This window comes from Schistocerca serialis, chromosome 6 (genome assembly GCF_023864345.2).
Source record: "Schistocerca serialis cubense isolate TAMUIC-IGC-003099 chromosome 6, iqSchSeri2.2, whole genome shotgun sequence".
Classification (NCBI taxonomy): Eukaryota; Metazoa; Arthropoda; class Insecta; order Orthoptera; family Acrididae; genus Schistocerca; species Schistocerca serialis.
In genome coordinates, this window is record NC_064643.1 from 499,862,328 (window position 1) to 499,878,560 (window position 16,233).

Genomic DNA, 16,233 nt, shown 5'->3' on the forward strand with positions numbered 1-16,233 from the left:
CATCAGTCACCAGTGACCAATTCTGTTCTGTTGAAAATACAATGTGAATGTTGATTATCATTTCATGCCTGCTGACTGCTTGTGTCAGCTCACGAATCTCTAACATCCATACGCATGGAGCTACAATCTGACTGCAAATGTCGTCCTCCTCAGCACCCCGGAAATGGGATTTAAACAAACGATTTTTCAGTATCCTCGACGAGGAGGAGCGGAAAACAGCTTCAATTGGTTCTAGAAAACTGAGATTTTTTTATCTTGACTGTGACTCGCTTAGAGATTTCTAGGAAATCAAACAAATTAAAAAAGGTAACCCTTTTTGTTAAACTGTTTTGGATCGCAAACTTCAAACCTGCCAAAAAAAAAAAAAAAAGAAAGAAAGACACACTGCGCGATCAAAGGTAAACGGACACCTGGCTGATTCAATATGGTGTTGGCCCACACTTAGACTTGATGACAGCTTTCACTTTCGCAGGCATCCACTCAATCAGGTGCTGGAAGGTTTCTTTGGGAATGGCAGTCCATTCTTCACGGAATGCTGCACTGAGGAGAGGTATCGATGTCAGTCGGTGAGGCCTGGCACGAAGTCGGCGTTCCAAAACATCCCAAAGGTGTTCTGTAGGATTCAGGTCAGGACTCTGTGCAGGCCAGTCCATTGCAAGGATATTATTGTCGTCCAACCACTCCGCCACAGGCCGTGCATTATGGACAGCTGCTCGATCATTTTCAAAGATGCAGTCGCCATCCACGAATTGCTCTTCAACGGTGGGAGCAAGAAGGTGCTTAAAACAGCATTGTCGGCCTGTGCTGTGATAGTGCCACGCAAAACAACAAGGGGTGCAACCCCCTCCATGAAAAACACGACCACGCCATAACACCAGAGGCTCCGAGTTTTACTGTTGGCACTACACACGCTGGCAGACGACGTTCACCGGGCATTCGCCATACCCACATCCTGCCATCGGATCGCCACATTTGTGTACCGTGATTCGTTACTCCGCACAACGTTTCTCCACTGTTCAGTCACCCAGTGTTTACGCTCCTTACACCAACCGAGGCGTCGTTTGGCATCTACCGGCGTGATGTGTGGCCTATGAGTAGCAACTCGACCATGAAGTCCGAGTTTTCTCAGCTCCCGCTTAACTGTCATAGTACTTGCAGAGGATCCTGATGCAGTCTGGAATTCCTGTATGATGGTCTGGATATATGTCTGCCTATTACACATTACTATCCTCTTCAAGTGTCGGCGGTCTCTGTCGGCCAACAGACGAGGTCAACCTGTACGCTTGTGTGCTGTACGTGTACCTTCCTCTTCACTATCACATCGGAAACAGTGGACCTAGGGATGTTTATGAGTGTGGAAATCTCGCGTATAGACGTATGACACAAGCGACGCCCAGTAACCTGACCACGTTCGAAGTCCGTGAGTTCCGCGAAGCGTCCCATTCTGCTCTCTGACGATGTCTAATGACTACTGAGGTCGCTGATATGGATGTACCTGGCAGTAGGTGGCAGCACAATCCATCTAACACAAAAAAGTATTTTTTGTTGTTGTTTCCGGATACTTTTGATCACACACCTGTATCTGCTTGCTGAGTCTAAGTACTTAAAGGAAACTGCTCATAAGCATTACATTAGCAGCAAAGATTATTCAAGTTATTTTTATTTCAAAGGGACACCTGGACATTAATTAAAGTCTTCAAAGAAGATAAGCCATGGACGTGGTACATTAGCCACTGGGTAGCAAGGAAAACAAGATGGAAGGAAAGATGTCATTTGGAAGGAGTTGGGCCAAAAAGTAAGCTACCTGATCGGAGAAAAGCAATTGCTTTGATCATACTGCGACTGCCAGCAACGAATTACCGCACAGCCGTTGCGTATGGAGGTGTGGCTGTAGTCTGGTTAACATTCTGAGGAATAGTTCAGGAAGAATCGTTTCGGCCGGAGGGCCTCGAGTCTCGTTTCCTACTCTTCCGATTCGTGTCTGACCGCCGGGCAAGCACGTCGCGCCGGCTGTAATACGAAAACGGCTGCTAGATTTGTAACTGGCTTGTTCCCTGGTAGACTCGTCGTAGTTTCTCGACTCGACACACTTCGCGAAAGTCGCTGTATTTCTAAAGGGTCAGACCCTTCGGCCTTGCAGGCGTAACCAGCCTTTTGTGAACAGGCGACAAAAGGGGTCCCCGGCTGTTTTCGGTTGGGCTGAAAAGGAAGAAAGCGTCTCCCCACAGTCTGAATGCACCCATACGAAAACCTAACAGGAGTGCGAGAAGCTACGGTAGACTCTCGTGTATCCTGCCAAATGTGGCGAAAGGTCAAGCCGGAGAACAAAAAAGCTTGATAAACTGGGTTCCATAAATTATTACTTCCGGCATCAGCCATATCAGTCAACCCCGTTTTGTAACAAAATGCAATCTTTTTAACTTTTTGTCTTCTTACCTAATACATAGTAACCAACCAACCAACCAATCAACCAACCATCCATCCATCAGTGGCAGGAAGCTCTGAATATTCTCCTTCTCTTTACCGCTAAAATAGCAATGTTTTTCTGCAACATTGGTCCAGTAACGAGGAAACCCCTTTCTCTTAAACGTCCAACACTAGGTTGGGAAGTACACCACTTTTCAGTTCCTATTGGATTATTCTTCCAGTGTCCAGCAAAAGTTGTTCCTACCCCACAACTCGAAAGCAATAATTTTGGATGCTGCCCTGAATCCAGTCGCATTACAGCGCCTAACTTACGATAAATAACTTTTTTGTTTATCACCCATTTCGAACTTAAAACACAAAGGACCTCAAAAACAACAATTTAACAACGCGCGCTCCTTGGACGTCTGATGTGCAACTGAAGAAACACAGGGTTGCCAACATAGCTCCTCTCTACGTGTGCTGTTGTTTGTGAGCCATGGAAGAGGATTTCTAAGTATCATTTGTTGAAGAGTGGTTCCAGTAATTTATTCAGTATTAACAACACAGCATGTATCTAAAACATTTTAAAAGGACACACAGCAGTGTAGCCGGTGCCCGCTTGCTTAAGATTTGGATAAGTACAGTTAGCACAATAAATTAATCCTCATTTTATCACGAAGAAGTATTATTATGCTATTAATTAAAGAAGGCGAATTAAGTAGTGTGGATAGTACGGACACCGGATAGTCACGAGCCGGATAGTCTGGAGTCTACTGTATTTACCTTATGAACGATTACAACTTCTCAACTATTACTTTACAGAGACTTATCTGAGGTACACGGAAACTGGGATGCTGTAAGGCGTTATTCATCGATCTCGTGCAATTTTTTGTCATTTCTGATGACTATTGTCATACATTCTTTAGCGGGGTAACATAGGAAGTATATGAAGGGCTTATTTCAATAGTGGTACAAGTCTATTTTTGTTCATTTTGAGATACAGAGACCTAAAGTTAAATGAGCGCTTAAAAATCTGCAGTTGAGATACCAGAAATATTCAAGCATATGCCTTCTTACTGGAGATGAACCTTTCGTTCTATTTGTTTGGATCATTAGTGTCAGATGCATTATAAACACAAAAGTGTAGGTAATGGACTTTTATTACTATTCAAATAAGCCCTTCATATGAAACCAGTTGGTCAGATAACTGAGACTTGTTTCAAATTTTGTAACTGTAATCTGGTCAAGAAGGCAACTATTTTCTACGTTACTGCGGTGCAAGACACTCAGATTTATTTCATATTTTGAATTTTTTTTAGCTAGACAGTGACTATCTATCTGAGAATAAGTTTGTGGTATTAAAGATAGTGTCATAATTTCTGAAATCACTCTAATTCATCATATATGCTCTACTTTCGCACTTCCATGTGAAAAGTAGTGCTTATAATTATTTTTATCCTAACTGTTATTGACCTACTGCTTATCTTATTACTGGAAACGGTCTCGTATCCTAGTGTGGCGTGGGATGAAATTCCAGTTGCTCGCAAAATAAAACATTTCTACGGCGCCAATACCCTGATCTTCTTGTGACGTCCACACTACGCTACATGGGATTCACGTCGGTCTTCTAGGAACTTTCAGAGTGTCAAAGTCTTCAGACTTCCAAGCCGTTGTGAGTGAAAGCAAAAACTTCAGGGGCTTTAGATCGCGTCAACCTTCTTCACTAGTAGACGTTTCAACCTCTCCGCCATAGTCTTCTTCGGGCTCCTGGTGCCTTCAGCTGGCTATACATGGTCGAAAACGAGTGTAGCGTTCCCTTATCAAAGGATGTTTTCCCCCGTTTATTTCGAAGGAATGGAATTCGAGGGGAAAACTTTTCATTGTGAATTTGGTGGACCATTGTTATTCGATATTGATAACAACCACTGGAAGATAGGCGAACGTTTACTAAACTTTATTATCGTCCCGCTGACGTTGCTTGCTATTAGTTTTTCGTATTCCTCGCGCATATTTACTTCCTTGATAGCGGCAAGTCACAATGCTGGAGGCCTATAGCCGTCGAAATTTCTTTAATTCCTACAGATCTCAAAGTCTTCTCGCACTCTCTCTTTGTAAAAGCAGATGACAGCCAAAGGGGTCCTACTTTCATGCTTTGAAAAGAAATGGCACCACAAACCATAACTGCTGGTTGATGGGCCTATGGCGAGCGGCGATCAGGTTGGTATCCCGCGGTGTCCGGGGCATCTCCAGACACGTCTTCGCCGGTAATCGGGGCTCAGTTCGAAGCAGGACTCGTTGCTGAAGACAATTATACTCCACTTAATGAGAATCCGGCAGGATCTCTCTTCAGCTGAGAACTTTCGAGCATTATCGGCAGGGCCCTCCAATAAATTCGGTATTTTAACAATCTAGCGCGCCAATTGAACAGAATTTGGTGCGATATCCAACAGGACCAGACGTGGACCTATTTACTCAGGTGCTTAATTTGTGAAGCTCTTTCTCTTGAATAAATCATCCAATTTTTCTGAAATTGTGATCATTTGTTTGTGTGTATATGTTCCTTACATCTACCTATTTCCGTCCGTTTGGATACTACCTTCGCGCTGCGCCGTGGTTGTGCTAAAGCACAGTTATTTTCATTTCATAATGGCCTCATGGTCGAAATTGCAACAGTGGGTTGTACATATAATTTTACAATCAAAAGGCGACCATAATATCATTTACAAAATTTTACGTGACTGTGTATTCCAGCTACGAGAACTTAACAAGGGCCAGTATCTCGAAGGCATAACGTACCGCCTTTTTCCTGCATCCTTGACGCCGTGTTTTTTTTCTGATTGCCAAATAAGACAAAAAAACTATATTTTTCTTCCACGATGTGTTTACCTGTTTCGTACTTGAAGATATTTTTATTTGGGTTCTTTTTATCTTTCATGTCATTATTTATTCACAGATTCGTAAAACCAAAATAATTATTCATTTTCGGATATCAAAACCTAAATAATTTTTCATTTTCGGATATTGGATCTTTTTTGTTGGGAGAATAGTCGAAAGATAAGTATCAAATCTTCGGGCGACCTTCGCAGTACGTCACGAAAACAATGAGCGCAAGGAAATAACGCTTAAGATCATCAGAAAGCGCAAACTCCACTACCACAACACAAATGAGCGAATATTATGGTCTGTAATAACTTAGTCGAATGAATTTCCTGGAGGAACCCAACATTTCGTTCTATTTGTGGAGGACATCTTAAAGAGTGGTTGTAACTGCTTTTAATATCCTATTCGCTACTGTCGGTACTGTACGTTCATGAGGATGGTAATTGTAAAATTTAAACTTTCATGGTTGGTTCTGACGCAACGCTTCCATGTATAATCTCAAACTGCGTGAAATTATCCGTCCTTTTCGTATCAACCTTTCTACATGTAACAAATTCAATTGAGCGAGGAGATCTTTGAGATTAACTGGCTGCCTCTGTTTTTTGGCTATAGATATCTACCTTGAAGCGACTGTTCCTGAGGACACGTGCGATTTATGGAATGTCACGGACGCGAACAGTCGTTGTCTCCCCCTGGAAACGCTGCTGACAGCAGTACTGTCGTTCACAATGCGTGGATGCGTGGACCTGGCCTGCATCCACAAGAAAGCCCTGGATTTGACCAGCCTCGGGCAATTTGGCTGCTCTTAACCGCATCCGAGCGGGTCGTGAATGATGTGCAGCCATTCTACACAAGAGAAGCAAATCTTCATCGCATCGTGTGACTGTGGTGCAGAACAGTAGACAGTTGTTCCTGTTGTATCAACACGTCCCACACGTGCCTGTAACGATCCTTTCGAAGATTTCCTTAGAGCGTCGAGTGGTGTGATACAATACATAAAAGACCTTTAATCCGTTTGTTGTCAGTTGTTTTATTTTATGCTGGAGAGCTGTGTTTAAATATTGACACATAGAAGTTTTGTATTCTTTTTATATGTATTGTCATACGATAAATAAATAAATAAACTTTTAAGTGTACTTATTTCATCTGTTTCCGTCATGTAATTCACGTTTTCGCATTTTGTTTCTCTTTTAGAAAGTATCTCCTGTTGTAGCAACATTTATTGTAGCTTAGAGTCCCTTATTCGCAGTGGCATATTGGGTTTTGAGGGTGTTACCTTCATGAATACATACGACAAAGCCTGATTAGAGAACAGTGCACATTTACCTTCTCAAAAGTTTCTTAAGCAATACAGATATCACAGTCGATGTACAAGGTCGAAATACCACGATATAGGTAGTTTGCCTCATAAAAGTATGATGTTTTAATTAATAGTGATTAATTAAAACATTGATAATTTACAAACACTTTGCCTTGGTCCAGGTTAGAAATCTATGTATCAAATGCAGTTTGAATTCCATAGATACATTAGAAGACGGGAGGCAATACTGCCCCTACGACTTATCATAGAAGACAGGCTAAGAAAAGGCAAACCTATGTTCCTAGCAAATGTAAACTTAGAGAAAGCTTTTGACATTTTCAAATTATCTTTCAAATTCTGAAGGTGGCAAGGGTAAAATACAGGGAGCGGAAGGCTATTTACAGTTTGTACAGAAACCAGATGGCAGTCATAAGAGTCGAGGGGCATGGAAGGGAAACAGTGGTTGAGAAGAGAGCGGCGTTATTCAATCTATGTATTGAGCAAGCAGTAAAGAAAACAAAAGAAAAATTTGGAGTAGGAATTAAAATCCATGGAGAAGAAATAAAAACTTTGAGGTTTGCCGAACACATTGTAATCTGTCAGAGACAGCAAAACATCTGGAAGGGCAGCTGAATTGGACCGACAGTGTCTTGAAAGAAAGATAGAAGGCGAACATCAACAAAAGCCAAACGAGGATAATGGAATGTACTCGAATTAAATCAGGCGATGCTGAGGTTATTAGATTAGGAAATGAGACGCTTAAAGTAGTAAATGAGTTCTGCTACTTGGGAAGCAAAATAACTGATGATGGTCGGAGCAGAGAGGATATAAAATGTAGACTGGCAATGGCAAGGATGCATTTCTGCAGAAGAGAAATTTGCTAACGTCGAGTATAGATTTAAGTGCCAGAAAGTCTTTTCTGGGAGTGTAGCCATGTATGGAAGTGAGAAACGGACGACAAACAATTTAGATAAGAAGAGAATAGAAGCTTTCGAAATGTGGTGCTACAGAAGAATGCTGAAGTTTAGATGAATAGATCACATAACTAATGATGAGATACTGAACAGAGTTGGAGAGACGAGGAATTTGTGGCACAACTTGACTAGAAAAAGGGATCGGTTGGTAGGATACTTTCTGAGGTACGAAGGGATCACCGATTTAGTTCTGGAATGCAGCGTGGAGGGTAAAAATCGTTGTGGAAGACGAAGAGGTGAATACAAAAAGCAGATTCAGAGGGATGTAGGTTGCAGTAGTCATTCGGAGACGAAGAGGCTTGCACAGGATAGAATATTTTGGAGAGCTGCATCTGTATCTGGGCTGCTTGTGTTGGCAGCGCTGTGTAGCGTTTTGCATTGGATCTCTCACTGTGCTTTCTTTGTAAGAGACTCTGTGGCTGGTTGGACTCTTTGAAAGTTAATCGCCAGCAGTGATGGAAGTACTGTTGGGCAGTTGGAGATGCACAGCCAGCAGTGATGGATGTTAAATGTAAGAAGCTGGCATTGATGGAGGGTAGAGGTCTGAAGTGTTAGCGTAGGTTAACGGTCTGGAAGTATCCGATTGGAGATTGAAAATTATTGATGATTATGTATCTTGGTACTGGATGTCAATGACGAGTTATATTCGTGTTTGAACTGGATGTCACATTATTAAGGTAAAAAATTCATTATTTGGTTTGCAAAAAAAACTTTCTTTTGCTAACCGCATGTCTATTAGTAGTTAGTGGCTTTAGTAGTTAGACGCTCGCTGTATTGCAGTAGTTCGCGTAATGAAGATTTTCGTGAGGTAAGTGCTTAATAAAATGTATGGTTATTGTCAGGATTGCTTCTTATTCAGGTTCATTCTTTTGCATTAATTATTTGAACTCAGGTTGTATTTTTTTTTTGTTTTTTTTTTCAGCACTCAGATTGCGTTGCGCTAGAATATTGCAGGGCCCGCAAGTTACAATTAAGCTCTTCTGTGAACAAGCGTGGCGCAAAAATATTGCTGTCTTTTTTTTTTTGGTTTGGAGAAAAATCACATTCTCTGTCCTGGTAAAAAGAAAAGTTTTATCGTGTAGGTAATAAGTTTAGTATTAAGATTTGGTTTACACAATATCGATATGGTTTTTAACTGTGAGCTTGACAAATGTGTAGGCATGAGACTAACCTAAAATGGCTACCGAGTTCTCTGCCTGCAGGTACAAGTCAGGGTGTTCCATCTCTACCAGACATTTGCTAGGGATGGACCATTTTTATTTGGGAGTTTTAATACGGGAGAAGTGGAGTGCAATTAAATTTAGCTTCAAGGCAAGAGCAAAAATAGTCCCATACTATGCTTATTTGTCGGAAGATACATCTGTCCCATAAATGGAAGAGCAGAATTTTATACACATTCCAACCAACTACTTCAAAGTTCATCAAAATACTTAGTGATTGGAAGCATATCAAAACAGAAATGTTATTTGCGCAATTCAAATTCCTTCACAGGCACAACTTCGGACTTCGGTCCTGCTAAACATAAGCTTCCAAGATTACCACCGCGAAAGTGAATACTGCTAAACTGACATGGACTAAATTTTTGGAAGAAATATCACCTGCTCACTCTATTGGAGACACCATGAATTTTAAGAGGAAAGCAGCAATTGTATCCAAAGAAGTAGACTCTGCTGAAAATATTGAAACTGTAAATAACAAGAAAGCTAAGGAAAAAAAAAGGAAATAGACAAAAGCACAGACAGATCAGCAAAGGGAAATACAAGTGCAGAGAGAAAGAGAGTGCAGTTGCTAGAAAAGAAAAATATGCAAATAATTCATCTGTTCATCAGATGTAGGCGCTTTTCAAGATTATGAAAATAACTTTGATGAATGGGATGAAGATGAATGTGTTGGGCGCGGTTAAATCTATTACGAAACTAATAAAAAATTACGATTGGAGCCAGTGTGTTTCCTGTTCACGATGTTCACATGAATGTCGTTCAGCATTTGATCTTCTTTATTCGTGTCAGAGGTACACTAAAATGAACACATATACAACACATACAAAGAAAACTATACAGTATTCGCCCAGAATTGGGCAACTGTTATAGCATTAGGTGCTGCAGACGTTATGTCCTTCATGCTACAGCTGGATGGGCATGAGTTATATTTGAAGAGATGCCGGGTTGCCTGCAATTCACCACATTCGCACAGTGTCGTGTCGGCAGTTGGCAGTTAGAAGTTCCATTTAAGGAGATTGTCCCTCGAACTTGCGACTTCGGTCCGTAGCCTGCTCAGGGACTTCCTTCCAGATGACCCATTTCTCCATGTGTCCAGGCGACACGGATTCTTGTGGTATCATCCAGTTTGACAGGTGTTGTTATCTTTCTTTCCAGTTGGTGAGTCGGGTAGCCGCAGGTGATCCTTCTAAGGGCTGTGAAGTTGTTAGGAAACTCTTCCTGGACTTCAGTCTTGGCTTGGCTGGTTGACGTCCAAAGAGTGGATGTGAGGTCACTGTATTTGATTTATGCCTCTCTCGATGTAAGCAGCGACCTCTCTTCTGATGTCACATGGAGCAATCCAAGCGAGACATTGAATTGTTGTCCATGAGGGTTGGCCTTAGGCAGCCTGTAACAATCCAACAGCTGTCATTTGAGGCTACATCAACCTGCTTTGCATGTACTGAATTGTATCACACTGGGCTAGCATACTCTCCTGCAGAACAGCATAGGGCAAGAGCTGTTGTTCATAATGTTTGTGGATGTGTACCCCAGTTCGATCCCGCCAGCTTCCGAAGAAGGCAGTGTCTGGAGGATACTTTCTGCTTCAGCTTCAGACAATGTTCCTTGTAGGTCAGTGTACGGTCGTGAGTGACGCGAAAATACGTGGGGTGGGATCAGTATTCTAGTGCAACTCCATTCCAGAATATTTCAAGTTTCCTGTCAGCTTGTTTATGTTTCATATGGAATGAACACACTGGCGTTTTCCTAGGATTAGGTGAAAGTTGATTCTTTTCATAGTAAGTACCAAGCTGTTGTAGACCGTGTGCAAGCTTGCCCTGGGCAGCAAGAGCAAGGTCATCAGCATATATGAAGCTTTTGCATCCTTGAAGCTGTGGCTGATGGTTAGTGTACACATTAAATAAAGTAGGTGACAGAACAATTCCTTGAGGGAGACTGTTGTTTTGAGTTCTCCGTCGGCTGTGTTTTCCTTTGAAGTCCACGAAAAAACGTCGATTCTGTACGAGTGTTTCAATTGTCCTCGTCAGCACGTAGTCGTTAGTCAGGTTGTAGATTTTGTGCAGTAACACTCTGTGGTTTACGGTGTCAAAGGCCGCCGAAAGGTCAACAAAACCTACACCTGTTATCTTCCTCTGCTCAAAGCCATCTTCTATGAACTGAGAAAGATAAAGGATTTGCGAGGTGCAATTCTTGCCTGGTCTAAACCCAGCTTGCTGCGAGATAAGTAGTGGATCAACTATCGCAGTTAAGAGGTGAACAATCATTCTCTCTAGTATCTTATAGAGATGGCAAAGGAGAGATATTGGACTGAAGTTCTCCGGATCCGTTGGTGACTTTGCAGGTTTTAGTATCGCAATCACGCGTGCCTTGCACCATAATTTCGGGATCTTGAAAAAAGCCGGACAGTGATTCTACAAGTTTAAGAGCCAGTCTTTGGTTGCCGTGCCAAATTTTAATGTGCTCTACGCAAATGTCATCTAATCCTGCTGCCTTGCCATTTTTGAATTTGTGAATGGCTTCTTCTAATTCACCTAGGTTGAATGGTCTAGTAAGGTTATTATTCTGAGATTGTTCCTTGGACACTAATTTGAAGTCCGATTTTTGATAGGAGATCTTGGTTTAGCATTCTCAAGAACCTGTGTAGCAATTTCATTTGGAGTGATGTTAGCGTGATTGGCATGTTTGGTTGGATCGTTATTTAGTTTTCTCAGCAGTTTCCAGGCATTCTGGCTACTAACTGAAAGATGTGTTTCCTCCATAAGTTTAATCCATCTCTCTCTTTTGTTTTCTGCTATGGAAGACATTACTTCTTGACCAGCCAAGATCGTTTGCGCGTTGAATGGATCTTGTTCAAGCAGCGGCAGGTATTTATTCATTAGGGCCGCCGACTGGGTTGTTAATCGTAGAGGTGTTGTGTTCTGCACCCCCGTGGCATAGATGACCGTGATGCCTTCCTCTCTCCATCCGCAAACTTACCGTAGTTTTCTGGTGTTGCCTGGAGATCAGTTGCAATTTTATTCAGTTTGGAACTAAAAAGCCCCTAGTTAGCCTTACGGAAGTTGTATCTTCTGCGGAATGGAATGGTTCTCGGTTGGGATACTGCAGTAAGTTGGCACATCACAAGGCGGTGTTGAGAATTGGGTGCAGGGTGGGAAACTGTCTTAACACACTGTTGGTCTATGTGCTCACTTGCAAAGGTTAGATCTGGGTTCGATCCACGTTTCCAACGTCCACTGTTGAAAGATGGGGGGAGTTGACTATTGTGGACGAGAGTTAGTTGGAAGGTGTCAGACCATTTCAGCACTTCTTTTCCGTTGTCATCATGTTGTTAGTAGTCCCAAACTATACTGTGGCTGTTGAAGTCTCCAACTACAGACTTGGTTTGGTGTTTGTTGAAGTTCCCAGGAGTTAAAAAGAGAACTTCGCAATAGGTGGTTTGTAAATAGACAATATGATGCAGTTTGTTGTTGATGTGGTTTTCAGTCCAGAGACTGGTTTGATACAGCTCTCCATGCTACTCGGTCCTGTGCAAGCTTCTTCATCTCCCGGTACCTACTGCAACTTACATTCGTCTGAATCTCTTTAGTGTATTCATCACGATGCGGTTATTAAGTATGATTTCAGTATCACTGTGCTGAGAGATGGTAATAACTGCAGTTGGCATGGAACGAAAAAGCCAGACTAATGCTTGAATAAAAGCGACAACTCATTACAAAAGTACATGTTAAGTCAAGATTTATTCTTAACTGACAGAAATGTTTGGACTAAAAGAATTAATGGTATAAGTCTGTATTTATATCAACACAGTCCAAATAAAAATATTGTGCTGTCAGTCGACTCTTTTCTTCATGTATAACCATTTTTGTATCGCCCATCTACCCCAGAACACTGGTCTATGTCACCCACACGACTGTGGAACTGTGGATGAGATAGACCACTCATGTATATTTTCATTTTATCATTTGTCTCGTATTTTAAGTGACAGTGCTTCAAAAATGTATTGTACTGTAGTTTATGACACTCTATATGAACATGCTGCCAGATATAAGAAAACGTTGACAAACACACAAATTTTATGTTGAAAAAAAAAAGCGGTGCATCTCTCCTGAACTTACCCCATTAGCAAGCATTGAAGAGAGAATGGGCGAAACTTCCAAAATGCAGTTCTCTTTTCAGGCTCATACACTGGAATAAATCTAAACAACAGAATTTCACTACCCCTATGGAAACAAAGTCAAATTTTTGACCTGAAAAGAGAAACTTCAGATTTGAAGTTCTTATAGCCTTGGGATGCATTCTTGCCTAATGAAAGTGGCTTCGCTATTATTGAAGAAAAAGCTAGTAAAAGGAACAGCACATTTATGTGGCAGAGGATTGGATCAGAATAATAAAAATCAACAAAAGGGAATAAGCGTATATTCAGAGTCGTTTTAATCTTCTGAAATGATTTCCTAAGCACCATCACTTTGCAGAACACCACAACTAACAGGAGAGTGGGCATACAAGCGCAATCTGTCAATTGAATGCGTATACTGCTGCTGAGATTAAAGGAATCTTTAACGAATTGTGTATCTCCATCTGAGAAATTAGTCTGGAGAAGAAAGGACGAGGAAGACTCTAGCAAACATGCATCAAGATTTACTTTCTTAGCCCAGAAGACCAGTGGGTGCGTAAAACAATACTCAGCCATTGCTGTCCACAAATGCCACCATTACATGTTCTTCAAGACCATTTGAGTAGAGTTGAACACAGAGTAATGCAGCTTTGCAGGCTGATGCTGACGATAACATTGTCTATGGCTGACATGAATGCAAAGAAATAATTCGCCAGTATAATAGTATTAGAGGCTTTATAAATACCATTTCTGCGAAGACTAAGGATATGGAAAGTCTGTATGTTAATATAATAATGAGATGGTAACGTAATAATGAAGAATTTTGCACATTTTGTTATGTAAATTCAATATGTGACGTCCCTTCCTTCCTCCATCGCTCGCCGGGAGGAGACGCGACTCGTAACGGTGTTCGCCCCAGTCGGTGTGACGTGGAACACCACCTGTAACTCTCGTAAGAACACAACCCCTCGAGTGGTTTAGAAATATTCTGTTATCTGTCCGCAACAGTTTTCTCAGTTTGTGCGAACTGGTAAACTGCAATCGTTTATTTTTATTTTTATGCCCGGTTAGTTCCGTGATGAAATAAAATCTTGATTCTTGATTTCATCCTTACGGTCTTTTTCCACATCATACATAGCGAGGATGAAATTTTTCTGTCTACTGTTCCGTTGCTGCGTCCGGTTATTAATAACGGTCCGACGTATCTCCAGGGATAATTTATGTTGCAGTAGTTTTTTTTAATACGCCGTAATACTGATTTACACTAATCATTCTTCAATGTCCATTATTCACGTATTCACTTAGTCAATTAAAATGTTTAAAGAGTCAGGCTACACGTAAGATTTAGCTTTTGACTCAGATTTTATTGTTCTTTCTGTAATTAATTGTTTGTCCCTACAACACACGCACACCGATATGTCATTCAAGATTAACTTCTCTTCAGTACAGTAACCGTGACGCTGACGACAACTTCTGACTAATCGGCGTACTTGCCTTTCTTCGTGTCTTCTTTTTATTGTGTCCTACTCAAGACAACGAATTGTTTTTCTGTCGTTGATCCATTGCGCTCTTGTAACTGTTGTAACTGTTCATCAGTGCGAAGGCTAAGTCCGATAAACCAATACCACTCAACCGAAGTCTAACACTCGTCTTACTATACCGTCGCGTTGAGAGCGGTAAAGATTAACTTTCATCAGTCGAATGACTGAGCGAGACTTCAGTCTCTACCTCACGAATTATCAAACTTCCAGAACTGAAACAATCTAATAGCGTTTGCGTCCAGACAACTATCGCAAAAGTACCCTAGAGCGACTCAAGAGCAACTAACTAACTGAACATTTTCATATCCGACTTGCATTGTAATCGCATTGAATTTCCTTTTCGATGCGGCTACAACTCTCTTCCACAGTAAATGTTGTCTTTGACTGAATTACTTTCTTGGATTTAACCTTCGTTCATATGATTTTGAATTTATTCTACAGATGTTTGATAAAGAATCTATGATAATCCTTTCCTTTTATCTCCCCTTTTTGTATGCTATTCTCAGTATTTGAATAATGTAGGTGTTAATCAGAATATTACCATTGTAGATTTTATCGTCAACAGTTGCCGTCACTGTCAAGATGACTCACTTCCCTACTTCAAGTTTCCACAAAGTTTGTTAATTGGAATTTTCTGTCCTCGGGGCGTTACAAATACTAACTGTAGATTTTATGTCATATACTTTCCTAAGTGTTTCAGAGGGAAAGTGAACCAATTCCAGTATAACATCAAATTCTGTCCTTCAGAGACGTAACTGGAGAGAGTGAATGGATACAGTTTAACATAATAGTCTATTTAAATATCCGTGTTGAGACTGACGCTCACTCCCGCGTGCGTGTTTGACTTCAATAAAATTTATTTTTTGATGGGTTCTGCACTCGACTTTTCTTCTTTTTACCCTGACAGGTTTAGCTCAAGTTACAGCATTTACATTTCAGTTTTTTAGAAAATTATTCGCTAAGTTGGCAACGGGCAAAAACAATGTGTACATAAAACCTTTTGTTTGTTATCGAATCTGTGAATATGTTTCTTAAAAACAAATTTCTATATCTACGGATAGTGAAGGGTAATTTTTTGTCATTTAATAGGAAGAAAAGACAAAACCGACTGATGATGCTGTAACTTCAGCGAAACATGCCTGCGTAAAAAGAATAAAAAGAAGTGTTTGTTCAACACGAAGCCGATCTAAAGACAGAAAGCCTACTTAATCACTTACTAAGCTTACCTAAACATCTAAAACGATTTAAATCGCATACTTAATTAATTCAAGCGGTGCACCTTCTCAGTCTTTACCCTTAAAACTATTTAATGCACTTGGTCGACTTCAATCCTGAACCCTCCGAGCATATCCACGGTAATGAGGGGACTATTTTTAATTCAAGAACTTAACACAGCTCGATCTTGACGTTCGGCACAATACGTGTTGAATAGGTTATTACGTCAGGTGATGTGTACCGGTACCTGAAATGAGAGGGAATTGCGTTCGGTAGTTACGGTGCATTCGGCGGCCTGCGTTGGCTTCCGAAGTGCCACCGACTCCAGCACTGCCCCGCCGCCTCTCTCAATAATCCCCCGCGTAGTGAATTAATCTTCATTTCATTTGGTGCTCCCCAGATAGCGCCACTGCACCACTCAAGGCGCCGGTGCGGGCCGAATTTATGGGCTGCGAATTTGCAATAAAAAAAAAAAAGAGAAAACATGGGAAGTCAGAGAACGGGCCGGCACGAGGCGGAACTGGCCCCAGAGGCGTCTTCACGGCACAGCCTCGCACCCCTCCCCCCTTTCCGCCACCGCTTC